Source organism: Hemicordylus capensis, chromosome 4, assembly GCF_027244095.1.
Source record: "Hemicordylus capensis ecotype Gifberg chromosome 4, rHemCap1.1.pri, whole genome shotgun sequence".
Taxonomy (NCBI): Eukaryota; Metazoa; Chordata; class Lepidosauria; order Squamata; family Cordylidae; genus Hemicordylus; species Hemicordylus capensis.
Genome location: NC_069660.1, coordinates 5989012 through 6004990, shown reverse-complemented (window position 1 = coordinate 6004990; position 15979 = coordinate 5989012).

The following is a 15979-nucleotide window of genomic DNA, read 5'->3' as shown; positions in this document are numbered from 1 at the left end:
AATCCGGGCTCGAATTGTTCTAGTAGACATGCCAACATAGCGTTTCAAACAAGGACATTGTACTATATAAATTATATTCCTAGAGGAACAATTGGCCAAAAAAAAAAAATCTATACTTTTTGCCATTGTGATCACTATATTCTGTGATTGGTATCACCATGGGGCATGCGACACAGTGGCCACACTTTAAAAAGCCCTTTGATTCCATAGTCTCTCGCTGAAATGGACAATCTGCTTTAACCAAAAGGTCTTTAAAGCTAGAGCTTTTTCGAAATGCTATTAAAGGAAACTTAGCACAACCAGGCAGGTCTGATATTAATCTCCAATGTCTTCAAATTATATTCTTAATTTTATAACTTAAAGAAGAATATTGCATAGACCAAGTGATCCGAGATTATTTTCTGTCATTATATGAAACTGTCCGTAATAAAGAAGGTCTATCTCAAGATAGTGTCCTACAACTGGCTTTATAAATGACCTGACTGGGATAACCTCTAACTTTAAGTTGGGAACTTAATTTTTCTGCCGCTGCTTCAAAATCACAAGGACGTGAAGAGTTCCTTTTGAGACGTAAAAATTGACTGTATGGTAGGGAATTCTTTAATTGGAAGGGATGAAAAGAAGAATAATGTAAAAATACATTTCTATCTGTGGGTTTGGTATATAATGTGAAAAAGATTTTGTTATGCTCACTAACATTTACCCTGGTATCAAGGAAAGGAATAGTCCTATCATGTGATGAACTGGTAAATTTGATAGTAGGGTGTATGGTACTTAACCATGCATCAAATTGTGGAAGCTTATCCTTATTTCGGAAGATTAGAAAGATATCATCCAGATATCTCTTAAAGAAAAAGATTTCCTCAAAAAATGGATTGGAGAGAGGGTTTAAGATGCTGGACTAGATAAGCCTTGGGCCTGATCTAGCAGGCCTGTTCTTATGTTCTTGTGTATTTCACCTAAACACGTTTACTATGAAGTGAGCCTGACTGATTCTAACAACACTTACTGCCAGATAGGTACACTTCAGGCTACAGAACGAAAGAAAGAGGAAAAGCTGGCCAAAGAATGTGTGAAGAACAAAGTGTCTTATTTCCACAGTGTCCCTTAGTCAAAGCTATTTAATCCAAATACATTGGGCAAAATACACTCAAAGCTTGTGCTTCTCAGAAGCTTTCCTCCTCCTTCCCTGTGTTGGTGCCTCCCTCTTTTTTTCCAGCACTCTGGGTTGCAAACTGAATTTCCTTGTAACTAGTAAGGCTGTGCATTGGACACTGCAAGATACAGCCCTAGTAACTAGGAGGACTACCATCTGTTCTCTTCAGCTGGCAAGGGACCCTTGCAAAGAAATGAGATACAATATTCATTTGATGAATAACATCACAATGGAGGCCCCAGTTTGGCTGAGGCCCTACGCTATAGCATGCTTAGCACAGTGGATTATCCTGCCTTGGCAAGAGTTAACCTGGGCTCTGATGCTTTGCATATGGAACATTCACAAGACATTCTTCAGCATCTGCCTACTGCAGCCTCATCGTAAAATGCAGCACATGAGCTTCTCTGGGAAGGTGCATCCAGCCCAGGGTGTTCCATATCTTCTAAAGTCTGGTTGTTAGTTCAGCTACTTAATTGACTCTACATTTCTTCAGACAATGAGAATGAAGTCTATTTCTTTTCTTTTTTTAAATATATGTAGGCAGTCTGAATAGCCAAGTTTTTCTTCATAGTAGAGTTAAGCTGCCAATTTAGCACAGAAAAGTTTAATTTAAAAAGGTTTCCAGTGGGAGTTTTAAAAATAAAATAACTTTTGGAAATATTCCTAGTGAGAGCCTTTATTTTTTAAATAAAAGCTGTATTCTTATTTTTTGTTTTTAAGACCTAAAATTAGTGTACAGTTTCCTTCCTGCTGGGGCAGAAATCCAGAACCCTTTATACATACATACATACATACATACATACGTACGTACATACATACATATAAAGAACACACATACATACCCCTAGCTTATTGCATGTTTGGTGAATGAACAAGTTGATATGTGAGAAACATACCTGACTTTTTGTAAGCAGAGCTGTCTCCCACTGAAGTGGGGAAAGTGTCTTCCTTGTGCTTTTTCAAAAGTCAAAGCCAAAATATGGCACACACACAAAAAGCTTCTGGAAAGCCATGCAAAACTCAAAATTCAGGAACTTTCTTTGCATCAGGGAAATCTTTGGGGAGAGGGTCACCATTCAGAAATATGATTCATTCCAGTGGAAGCATGAATACATTGAGGAGAGCTGGTCTTATGGTAGCTAGCAAACAGGACTTGTCCCCTTAGCTAAGGAGAGTCTGCCCTGGTTGCATGTGAAAGGAAGACTTCATGCATGAGCACTGGAAGATCTTCCCCTCAGGGGATGGAGCCGCTCTGGGAAGAGCATCTAGGTTCCAAGTTCCCTCCCTGGCAGCATCTCCAAGACAGGGCTGAGAGAGATGATATAAAACAATGTGGTTGCAATGGAAATACAGGGTCACATGGCACAAGGGAATCCACAACATTCTGTTGGGGTGTATGTAACTGAAGATATATACTTTTCAAAGGTTGCTAAAGATGCTCCATCCCTTCTGGCCCCTGCGCTGGTCAGTCATAGATTTTACTTTTGGGAAATGCCTTGATACGTTTTCACAGGGGCGTAGCTAGGGGGGAGGGGCCCATGTTCATCCCTCTTTCTGGTGGTCCCCCAGAGTGTGGGAGATAATGAGGAGAATAGGGAGGGGTGGAGCTGGAGGGCCCTCAGGAGCTGGGGGCCCGTGTTCTTTGAACCCTTTCGCTCAATTATAGCTATGCCCCTGCGTTTTCATCAGTGTGACTTGCTGGCATGTTCATTCTTCAGGGTTCTGCTTCCTCCCTACGAATGGATGCAACTTTTCTCGAATGCACATGCATGTAACCACAGGCGCATGAACAACAGGAAGGTGTCCTGAGTTGCTCAGTCTGCCACTCCAAATGCTAAGGGAGGCTTCTTGAGGACTCTTGATAACAGGTTGCCGGACAAGTATGCAATTCTGTTTTGCTCATGTGTCTTTTACCCAAAGAACAAAGGCCCCCTTGGGTTAACTAGGGTCAGCAACCAATGGCACGGGTGCCAAAAGCAGCATGCAAAATGATTCTGAGCAGCACTCACACTGCTAGGAAGAACGGTTGCGGTGACGCCCTCTGCCTCCTCTGGCTGGCATGTCGCTGCTTGCTACAGCAAGCAGCAGACATCCAAGGCTGGTGGTGGAGTTCTCTCTGGCTGTGCCAGCTGGTTGTCTTGAGCCACCCTGAAGACTTGGCACCCTGCTTCTGAAAGGTGACCAACCCCTGACTTAACTTTTTGAACAGTGCAGGATCCACGTACTCTTTGGGTACATGGATCCAGCATACAGGTGGTGGAGAAGAGCCTTTGGCAATGTGAAATGGGGTGCCTTGGGCAGCAACCCATGGTGTGTTGCTTACCAGCCAGTCCTTATTTTTGTTTGTGAAAATGTGTGGAGGGGACCAATCGTGGCTCCCTCCTGTGAAGACATGCCCCATTAGCTTGGAAGCACATGGAGGAATAACTGAACTTGGGCTCACATCTATTATTTTCGCGAATGGAAAAAGGCCCCCATGCTCTCTGTTCCATTCATAGTCCCTTACAAAAAGAGCTTTTCACGTTGTGCATGCCCTTTCTGAAGCCCAAAGAGATCCTTTTTCTTCTGGCTTGTCTGATTTTCCCTAACATATACTTATCAGGGAAATTGGATGATGAAATGGTTCCACTAACGATAAACATTGTGTTTTGCCGAGTGCTTGTGGTAAACAGAGTAATTTTTTTCCCAGCTCGCTCACTTGGGTGGGGAAGGGGTTGATCTTTCCCCCCCCAAATTTGACCAAAAGCTAAATAGATTACTCTTCTGCTGTCCAACTATCCCAGAGGTCCCACTGCCCTCCGTATTTATGGGCATCAATGAATGTGGTCAGATCTTTGATCCGATGTGTTTCATGAATTCAAAGATGTGAAACATATGTTCCAACGAAGAGAAGATGGGGGGAAATCGAAGCCAGTCCTTAACCTGTTTCATGCACCCAGCACGAGTCTATAAATTATTTCTCCATAATGAAGATGAAATGCCTTGACAAGCTTTTTCATATTCTGAACATGGGGATTCAGGTCTGAACATGCAGGGCAAGTAATTGGACACAGGCACACTGTGATGACTTGGCAGGAGAGAGAGCCAGGCAGTCAGAACCAGGAAGCTCACAGTCGGAAACAGGGAGGGAGTCTGGTCAGGTTCTTCGGAGTAAGCGTGCTCAGGCCTGGAAACCCCCTGCAGGCACAGAAGAAGGGAATAGCTGTGTGAACCTTGGGCTCTGTGACTGGCAAGCAGTATGAAGGAAACATAGGAAGCTGCCATATACTGAGTCAGACCATTGGTCTATCTAGCTCAGTATTGTCTTCACAAACTGGCAGCAGCTTCTCCAAGGTTGCAGGCAGGAATCTGTCTCAGCCCTATCTTGGAGAAGCCAGGGAGGGAACTTGAAACCTTCTGCTCTTCCCAGAGCGGCTTCATCCCCTGAGGGGAATATCTTGCAGTGCTCACACACATCAAGTCTCCCATTCATATGCAACCAGGGCAGACTCTGCTTAGCTATGGGGACAAGTTGCTTGCTACCACAAGACCAGCTCTCCTCTCCTCAGGATTCCTCCTCAGGAAGCCTCAGGATTGGACCAGCTTGAAATAAATACCAGGGATAAATACTCTGCCTTTGCCTAGTCCACAAAGGACTGTGTGCCTAATGTCATGAGGAGAGGAGAGCTGGTCTGGTGGTAGCAAGCGTGACTTGTCCCATTAGCTAAGCACGGTCCGCCCTGGTTGCATATGAGTGGTGGACTAGAAGTGTGAGCACTGTCAGAGATTCCCCTGAGGGAATGGGAAGAGCATCTAGGTTCCAAGTCCCCTCCCTGGCAACATCTCCAAGATAGGGCTGAGAGAGATTCCTGCCTGCAAGCTTGGAGAAGCCGCTGCCAGTCGCAAGCCTGCTCAACTTTGACCCCCCAGCTGTTTTTGGACTACAGCTCCCATAATCCCCAGCCACAGTGGCCAATAACCAGGGATTATGGGGATTGTAGGCCAACATCTGCAGGAGGGCCCAAGCTGAGCAGCCCTGGAGACAATACTGAGCTAGATAGATCAATGGTCTGACTCAGTATATGGCAGCTTCCTATTTTCATATATCATCCTGTTCCTTCATCAATGGACAGCAGGGATCCTGAGCTGGAAAAACCCAACCCCAGAATCTGCCATGTAGAGCCTTGGACTGATCCTGACATGTAGGTAGAGTTCAAGGGCCTGTTCACACAACACAGACATTTGGTGCGTTGGCTGTGAAAAATAGCTGTGAAACACAGTACATGAGTGAGCTGGAGTGGTTAGTACCACCTGAGGAGATGAACACTCATTGTGATTTTTGACATGGTCTGCACCACTAGAGACGGAAAATAGGTGATAGCGTTGCATGACTTTCAGCTTTTAGCGGTTATCATGCTTTTATTACCCTGACTATCAGACCTGCGGCTGCCCAATTTGCAATCCTGTCTGAAAGCTTTGAAAGCTCATGCCAAGTCATCACTGTGTGCCTGTGTCCAATTACTTGCCCTGCATGTTCAGACCTGAATCCCCATGGTCAGAATATGAATAAGCTTGTCAAGGCATTTCATCTTCATTATGGAGAACGAATTTATAGACCCCTGCTGGATGCATGAAACAGGTTAAGGACTGGCTTCGATCCCCTCCCCACCCCCATATCTTTTCTAAGTTTTAAAAACAGCATAACTAGGGCTGTGCCCTAGTAGACCTAGTGTGGTCTGATAGGCACACTATTGCATATCACACAATTGAATTTGCACACTATTGGACATTATTAGAAGGATTTCCAATATGACAGCAGGGAACCCCAATAGTCGGAATTCTGACTAAAATGGAGAGGTCCAGTTACAGTTGCCAGCAGCTCATCTGGTGGTGACTCAGGACCGGGCTTTCTCTGTGGCCGCCCTGGGACTTTGGAATATACACCTTGCTGAAATAAGAGCATCTTCTTCTCTGTTTGTTTTCAGGAAGACTCTCAAGACTCTCCTGTTCTCGCAGGCCTTTAATCAGGATTAATTTTAATACTTTTTAAAATAATTGTTTTATGCTAATTTAAAAAATTGTTTTATGCTACCGTTTTTATCGTGTTTCTGTTTTATGCTACTGTTTTTATTGTTCCGTGTATTTTAATGTGTTGATTTTTAAACATTGTTTCAAATTTTGTACACTGCCTAGAGACATACATATCAGGTAGTATAAAAATATGATTGATTGATTGATTGATTGATTGATTGATTGAAAAATGAATGAATGAATGAATCCCTGCTGTCCTATCAGAAATCCTTCTACGTCCTATAGTAATATTTGAACAAAACCAGCCCCACAGTTGGGAGAGACTTTCTCTCCAAGCCGGCTCAGGGCTGGCTGTTAAGGACTACACCTCTGAAACTGAGAAGTGGGAGGGGTGAGGAAAGCCCCCCACCCCATCCCCAGGAAGCACCCACTTTGCATGCAGAAGGTTCCAAGTTCACTCCCTGGCATCTCCAAATAGGGCTGGGAAAGTCTCCTGCCTGTAACCTGGGAGAGCGAGCGAGCAGGTCAGTCAACAGTTCCAGCTTTAACTCCTTGACTGTGACTTGAAACTGCTGCCCCTTTTCATGTGGGGGGCTCTTCCCTGCCTCTGTTGACCTGTTTGCCCTTAGCTTTCCCCTAGAACTATCTAGCCTGCCCCGTTCCCTACTTTGCCCCTCTTGCTATCTAGGAATGGAGGGGTTTATTAGGTAAGTAATGGGCTTTAAAGCATCCAATGTTGTACCTTTATAGCTGGGCTTTTAGCAGAGTTGCACATAGTATTCAGTTCAAAGTGTTAGGCTGCAATTTTGTGCATGCTACTTAGGGAGTAAATCCCATTGAACTCAGTGGGACTTACTTCTGAGTAAACATGCCAAGGTTGAGGTTCAAGCTTCATGTTGATGAAATGTGGAGTCCACTTTTATTTGGTGGAGCTGGGACACCCTTACTAATCTTGGGCTGTGGTTTAGGGTGTGTTACAGGAATAGGGACAGTGGAAGGAAGGATGATGAAGAGCGGAAACTATTCGGAGGAGAGGCCATAACTGAAGGCAGGAGGGGCTTGTTGTAAGGAGTCAGGGGATGCCAAGGGAGGCACAGCTGCTGCTGCTGCTTCCCAGAACTCGGTTTGCTTCTCTCTCTTCCACCCTACGCCACCTAGAGCCACTCTACCTGCAGACTGGCAGGTAGTCCACCTGCAGGCTGGCCATTCATCAGGTAGAGCTGCACAGTTCTGCCTGGTGAATGGCCAGCCTCTAGGCAGTACACGGGGCAGGAAAGAGAGGAGCAAATGGAACCTCCTTTGGCAACCCCACCCTGGCTCGTTGCAACAAGCTGCTCATGACTGAAGGCCTATTCCTGCATCAGGTTCAAGGCATGTATAGTCTGGGTCCAGTGTATGCACATACAGATATTCACTTGTTCTGCCCCCTGCACATACAGCAGTCCTCTGCCTATCTGTACCCTGCATTTCCAGGGCCTGTACCCAGATGCACTTTTAAAATGAACACATTTACAGTCATTCACAGAAAACATGTACAGGCACCCAAATGCACATACAACATAGTGAGGCTTTTCTCACAACTGAACAGGGGTGAGCTGGAGGGAAGGTAGAACCCTCACTTCCTGCTCCCAGTTGACCAGAGCCTTCTTTTGGCTCTGCACCTCACGCATCCACACAAACACCCCGGCAGCATCCTACGTAGTTGAAATTGGGAGCTTGGGCCTCCAGCTATCCCACAATGCACTGTGTGAGCAGCGAAAAGGCAGCCCTCAATACTGAAGCAGCTCCACTCTGCCTGGCCCCGCTGTCCTCTGAACTCTCTGGTAAACATGGCCACCAGCTCCCAGGAGCTCAAAAACCCAGTGCAATCACCCAGATGACTATTCTGAGGTAGGACCGCAGGAATCTCTGTCCTACCTCAGTTTAGACCCAGATTAAAAAGCTGGGCTACCCACTTATGCAGGAGTTGGGTAGGATGGATTCCCATGACTCCAGATGAGCCTCTGTACCCTGTTTACCCTCGCTTACCCAGAAATGGCTAATAGTGAAAACAAGTTCAATGTCTGAATAAGGCTTTTGTGGTTGTTACAAGGTACCACATAAACCACTTCAATGCCGCACAAATGAACCTGGAGCTTTCCCAGTCAGCAGGCTTTACCACAGGTTTTCTACAAGACTTTACTGCAAGTTCAAAGTTGCACCTCAAAAAAACCAACATAAAAAGTGGAATTTTTTACCCCGGATTTAAATCGGGCTACACTCTAACGTGGGAGGAAAAACCCGAATCGTGTGTGAAGTGCTCCCTGATAGCTCGCAGGGTTTCGGGGTAAATCTGGCTGATATGTGAACACACACCCTCCATTCCAGAGGAGATGCCAACTAAAAGAAGGGTGTGGAAAGCTTCTAGCAAATGAAATGTAATTAATTAATGGATCGGTTAAAAAGCAGATGGTTAACCAACTTTAAGTGGGTTTTAGAGGATGTGTAATCTTTGGGTGAGTGGGCAGAGTTTGGGGTTTTTTGGTTTTTTAAAAAAGTGTCCCAATGAAGGCATCCAAACAGTGGCTTGGCATACGTTCCTTGCGTACAGTATTCAGTAGCCGGGCATCCAGCAGGAGCTCCAGATAACCCCAAACCATGTTCTGCAGAAGTCGGCCATGTAAAACAAACCTTTTCCTTGTGGTGGGGATGGTTAATTTGATACAGATCCCGCCCCCCACTGGCTGATGGGGGCTGAAAAGGGGAACTTGACCGAATGTCTCAATAACATGGAAACAACATCTTGTTCTGTTTGGGGGGGGACTAATCATGGGCCGGCCAGCTGTGGCCTCTTTTCCTCTGTGTCATTTCCCTAATAATGAAAATCCCATGTGGCCCCATCTGGATTACAGTGATCAGGCCTCACTGGCATGTGTTGTTTTTTATGGGGACACTGAAAAATTTGGGGTTGGCGAAACTTGACTTCCTGTTTCCATGGCTGCTGGTTTGCATTGCTAAGACTGCAGTCAGGGTGATGTGCCAATAAAACCCGTTGCCCTCTCTCTGTTTCTTGAGATGGCTCTCCATCGATGGCTTTTTCACTTCCACTTTCTCAAGACAAAAATTAGATCAGAGAATGAGCACTGCAGGCCTGGCAGTTAAGAATGTGGGGAGAGCCATGGCAGACTGAGATGCCCCAGAGAGGAAAGTGGGAGGGGCACACTTATGGACAGACCCCACCCCCTGATTCTCACTTCATGGTCCAAACCCCGTCCTCTTCTGGCTCTGCGATGTCACAAAGCTGAAGTGTTCCTCTCCCTGCTGTATCCAGGACTGACCAAAGGAAGGACTTATTTGATCACATCAAGCTTTGACTACTGTAATGTGGTCTATGTGGGGCTGCCCTTGAAAAGTGTCTGGAAGCTAGAACTAGTCCAGAATGCAGCAGCTAGGCTGTTGTTTGGAGCAAATTATTGGGATTGAGTGAATAAAGCAAGTGCATTGACTCCTGATTCCTTTTAGGGCATAATTCAAGATGCTTTTAGTTAGCTTTAAAACCCTAAATGGTTCAGGACCTGAGTATCCGTTGGGTCTCCTGCTCCCGATGAACCTCCCCAAAAGCTGAGCTCCTCAGCTGGGTCCCTGCTCCATGACTTGCCTCTGGAGGTGTGGTTGTTGGTGAACCTGGAAGGGATGGGCAGAAGAGTCCATGGTCAGACTGTTCCGACTGTGAATCGGACTGTTCCAAGTCTCCGGGCTTGGAACAGAACACCCTTCAAATGAATGGCCTGTTCTGAGCTCTGATTTGAACTATCCCGTTCCAAGCTCACAACATTTCAAGTGCTATTAATTTTGGTGTCCAAAATGGCACTCTTCTGGCCTCTATGCATGTGTGGCAGCCATTTGATTCGTTCAGCGCCACCATGCAAATGGCCACCACGCATGCTCAGAGGCCAGAAGAGCGCCATTTTTGATTCCAAAATGGCGCTCGAAATTTTCCAACGTAATGGGGTTGTTCCATTGGAACACCTGGCACGACTGGTTGTTCCAACGGAACAGTCCACGGCTCTTGCGTTCCATTCCAGAACACAAAATCTGTTCCGTGCACTTCCCTAGAAGCTGGACAGAGCCTTTTTGGTGGTGGTGCCTAGCTTGTGGAATGCCTTCCACCAGTGGCCCTTCAGGTCCTCCCTCTGGCAAGTCCTTTTTCCACTGGCAAAAACCTTTTTGTTCAGACAGGCATTTGCCTGCTGATGATGTTATGGTTGGTTGCTGTTGGTGAGCTCTTTGTGCATAGCATTTTTATTTATTTCAAAATTATTTTTTATCAGGTTGTTCTTGTTTCTGCCTGTTTTCATTCTTTGTTGTACATTGCTTTGAGTACTTCAGAGGAACAGTTTATACATCTAATAAATGCATACAGGAGAACCTCATTATTCGCGGGGGTTCCGTTCCATGGAGGGTGGGGTGCGGATAGTGATCTGTGAATTTGGATTCACGATCATGGGGGCTATTGGAATGTTGGGGGGGTAAGTTCCTTGACTGCCCCAAATTGCCAGAAATTGGCTGGAAATAGGTGTCCCCCACCAAATAACCTCCCAAAGTGCCCTACCATGCTCTCAAGTAGTCCACCATTCTGGAAATCAGCCCCAAAAGCCAGAAATATCTGTTTAAAATAGCCATAAAATGGCTACCCAAAACAAAATGGTGGCAGAAATGACCGCCGAGGTCATTTTTGGCCACCCCTGACCCGCAGATACATGGGGTTTAATCCTTTCCCCACCATAATCCTTTCCCCACCATATTCCCCACATATACCGAGGTTGGGTGCTAATTACCTAACCACAGATATGTGAAACCACAAGTGCTGGATCCATGAATAATGTGGTCCTCCTGTACATACAATAAATATATAAGGGGGCTTCAGTAAATTCAAAGAGTATATATCTATCAATGGAACTCTTCTCACAATCAGTTAGAAGAGCTCTGGGTGGTCTGCAGGGAGAGCCGGTTACACTTGTCTTCCCTGCAGATGAGCAGCTGTACTTGCTTAGGGGGGTGGACACCTGCCTAAATGAACACCGGCTTCAGGTAGCCCCAGGGGTACTGCCAGTAGCTCTGGGGATCGGGCTGTAGGGAGGTTAAGGGAGTGCTTGAAGTTGGGTTTTTTGGTCCCAATGTGCATCACTTGACACTTGCCAACATTGAACTGCATTTATCATTTTGTCACCCACTCCCTGAGTTTGGAGAGCTCCCTTTTGGAGCGCCTCACAATCCGTTTTGGATTTCACTACCCTAAATAGTTCAGTGTCATCTGCAAATTTGGCCACCTCACTGCTTACCCCTACTTCTAGATCATTTATTAATCAATTAAAAAGCACCAGTCCCAGTACAGATCTCTGGGGGACCCCACCTCTTACTTCCCTCCATTGTGAAAACTCTCCATTTACACCGACACTCTGTTTCCTGTCCTTCAACCAGTTAGTAATCTACACATGTACTTGTCCCTTTATCCCATGACCACTACGTTTCCTCAGGAGTCTTTGATGAGGAACTTTGTCAAAAGCTTGTTGGAAGTCCAGGCATACTATGTCAACTGGATCATCTTGATCCACACACTCGTTGACACTCTCAAAGAAGTCCAAAAGGTTGGTGAGGCAAGATTTACCTTTGCGGAAGCCATGCTGGCTCACTCCCAGCAGGGCCTGTTCTTCTAGGTGCTTTACAATTTTCTCCTTGAGGACGCTTTCCATCAATTTGCCTAGAACAGATGTTAAGCTAACTGGCCTGTAATTTCCTAGATTGCCCCTGGATCCCTTTTTGAAAATCGGTGTTACATTTACTACTTCCCAGTCTTCTGGTACAGAGCCTGATTGTAGGGATAAGTTATACTAGCTGACCTGCACAAAGCATCTGTGCACTCTTTGGGGCCGGCTGCCCCACTCACTTCCCTGCCCCCTTGCCCTCTCGCTGGCTCTCCTCCTCTCCCCTCTCCTGTATCTGGCCGTCCCGCCACTGCCTCCTGCTCTTGGCGGCTAGGCCGGGCCACCGCCGCCACCACCTCGTCCTCATCCGGGACAGGACCATCCTGCCACCGCCTCCCAGCAGCCAGCCAAGGCCGCCACCGCTTCCTTACCTGGGAGGGCCTGGCCAGGCCAGGCCGTCCCACCGCCTCTGCCTCCCAGAGCCCAGCCAAGGCTGCGGCCACCTCCTTATTCGGGACGGCCTGGCTGTCCCGCCGCCGCCTCTTCCTCCTTAACCGGGACAGCTTGGCCAGGCCAGGCCATCCCTCCGCCGCTGCCTTAGCCTCCTGGAGGCCAGCCGATGCCGCCTCATCCCCCTTACCCAGGACTGCCTGGCCAGGCCAGGCCATCCAACCGCCACCTCCTCTGGCCGTTTTGCTGCCCGCTGCCACCGTGCCACCACCGCCTCAATTTTTTATTTCCCCTCAACTCTTGCCCAAGGCCAGAACTCTCGCAATGTGTTGCAAGAGTTCCACCACCAAATTCAGGACACGCATGCCGGCAAAGAGAATTAATTATATAGATTTTTTTGCAAGGAGATTGGCAATTTCACATTTTTTTCTTTAAGGACTCTTGGATGGATACCGTCTGGCCCTGGCTATTCGCTAGTCTTCAGTTTTTCCAGACAGTTTAGAACATCAACTCTTGTCACTTCTATCTGACTCAGTTCTTTAGCCTCCGCCCCCCAAAAAACCTGGTTCAAGAACAGGTATATGCTCTGTATCTTCTGTCATAAAGACAGATGCAAAGAACTCATTTAGCTTCTCTGCAACTTCCATATCCTCCTTAATAATCCCTTTCACTCCCTCATTGTCTAATGGTCCAACCACCTCCCTGGCAGGTTTCCTGCATCTGATATATTTAAAGAAGCTTTTGTTATTCCCCTTGATGCTTTTCGCTAAATGTTCCTCAAACTCTCTTTTAGCCTCCCTTATTGTCACTTGCATTTATTTTGCTAGAGTTCGTGTCCCTAATTTTGGAAGGAAGTCTTCTTCTCCTTTATGGCTTCCTTGACTTTACCTGTTAGCCATGCTGGCAGCCTCCTGGATTTAGTGGTACCTTTCCTCCTTTTGGGTATACATTCTAAATGGGCTTTTAGTATTGTGGTTTTGAGTAAACTCCATGGATTCTGGAGCGACTTTCCTGATTTTCCATTTCAGTTTTATTTACACCATACTCCTCATTTTGGAGAAGTTTCCTCTTCTGAAAATCAAAATGTCTGTGTTAGACTTCCTTGGTGATTCTCTCCCCTCATGTATGCTGAATTTGATTGCACTATGGTCACTGTTCCCTAAAGGGTCAATGACACTGACATCTCGCACCAGATCCTGGGTGCCACTCAGGATTAAGTCCAAGGTTGCCTTCTCTCTGGTTGGTTCCAAGACCAACTGTTCTAGGGCACAGTCATTCAGTGTATCTAGAAATCTGACCTCTTTGTCATGACCTGACTGTGAATTTACCCAGTCTATGTGTGAGTAATTGAAGTCACCCGTTATTACTGTCCTGCCCCTCCCTGACGCCTCCCTGATTTCCTCCTGCAACTCCCAGTCACTATCAGCATTTTGCCCAGAGGGCGATAGCACGTCTCCAGTAGCAGGTTTCCTTCTAGGCCTTGTATAGTCACCCACAGGGTTTCTGTGGAGGACTCCAGTCCACCTAGTTTTTCTAGCTTGTTAGATTCTATCCCTTCTTTAACACACAGTGCTACTCCACCTCCAAGGCACCCCTCCCTGTCCTTTCTATAGAGATTATATCCAGGGATAGCAGTGTCCCACTGGTTCTCACTGTTCCACCATGTTTCTGTTATGCCCACTATATCTAGTTCTGCATTAGCCACCAAACACTCCAGCTCACCCATTTTGGCTCGGAGGCTTCTGGCCAAGGGCGTAGCAAGTTTGGAGTGGGCCCAGAAACAAGATTTTAAAATGCCCCTTTCCTCACTGAAGCTCAGCTCATGAAGTAAAGAAATCTTAAATAAAACCATAGTAAAATTTATGTGAGTGTGTATACACACACACACAAATATGTATATATGTATATGTATATATGTGAATAACATATGTGCCATAATAGAACATCATCCTAAATTATTTTATAAAAGGTTTTGTGAATTGTGGACGATGCAAGTCATTTAATGGTACTAGAGAAAGACCTGCTGTTCTGGTAGCTCCAGGTCTTAACACTCACATCAGTTTTGGAGGATGAATACAACTGAAGGAAGTCCAGGAGGGTGCGCAGCTGGGGGAGTCAGTCATGTGACTTGCCTCTGGGGCCCCCCCAAGGCAGTGGGCCCCCAGACAACTGTCTCCCATTGCCCTATTATAGTTACGCCCCTGCTTCTGGCATTGCATATAAGCACCTACCTGTAGATGCTGAATCTCCTACCTGGTCTATGCTATCTTTCTTTGGACTCTCTGACCAGCTGGCACAGCTTTCTGTCTGCTCTTTATGTGATTCTGCTCTGTCCCCTTCTGTTTGATCTGAATCCTTTGCACCCTCGCACTTTAAAGATGGCTTTCGCCAAACCGGACACTGTCCAGCTCCTGTCGGCTATTCCCCAGGCATCATTTTAAAAGCTGCTCTGCAACCTTTTTGATTTTAAGCACCAGCAGTCTGGATCCATCTTGGTTCAAGTGCAGCCCATCCCTTTTGTACAGGCCTTGCTTGCCCCCAAATGTATCCCAGTGCCTAACAAATCTAAACCACTCCTCCCAGCACCAATGTCTCATACATGCATTGAGATCCCTCAGCTCTGCCTGTCTCACTGTACCTGTGCGTGGACCAGGTAGCATTTCTGAGAATGCAACCTTGTGGGTTCTGGACTTCAATATGCTACCTATCAGCCTGAATTTGGCTTCCAGGACCTCCCGACTACATTTCCCCACATCATTGGTGCCGACGTGCACCACAACAGCTGTCTCTTCCCCAACACTGCCTAGGAGCCTGTCTCGATGCTCCGTGATGTCCGCAACCTTCACACCAGGCAGGCAAGTCACCGTGCGGTCAACACGCGGGGCACAAACCCATCTCTCTATACCTCTAATGATCTAATCGCCCACTACAAGGAGGCCCCCACCCCCCAGAGGAGTATCCCCTATGCGAGAGGATATGGGCTCATCTTCCACGGAAGGGGTCCCTTCTAAAGGAGAATTTCCCTCTTCCTCAGACCAATGTCCTCCTTCCCTGACACTTTCATTCTCTCTGACAGCAGAGGATCCATCAGACCTGGAATGGGGTGCCTCTACCATGTCCCTGAAGGTCTCGTCCACATGCCTTTCTGTCTCTCTGAGCTTCTCCAGATCCGCCACCTTGGTCTCAAGGGAACGAACTTGCTCCCTGAGAGCCAGGAGCTCCTTGCACCGAGCACACACCCATGACTTCTGCCCATGGAGCAAATAGTCATACATGCGACACTCTGTGCAATACACTAGGAAGAGCCCCCTCCCCTACTGGCTTTCTATCTTCATGACTGGTTGGCTGTTCACAGTATTTGAGATAGTTTATTAGCAAGTTAGGTCTTAGCCTGAAACCTCGGAAAGCCACTGCCATTCTTGTATGTAGACAATAGTGAGCTTAGATAGATCAGTTGTTAGACTCAGTATAAGGAGGCTTCCTATGCTCCCAGTAGGAATGATCCAGAGAAGGTCACTGTTCACCACTGTCCATCAATAAGATCTTCATTCCAAGCACAAAAAACAGCTACTACAAAGATTCTTGTTTGGTAACTGGTGTGGGATGGAGCAGATATATTGCGTGCAGACAAATTTAATAATATCACTTCCCAAGTATTTCCTCAGAATTAATAAAATGA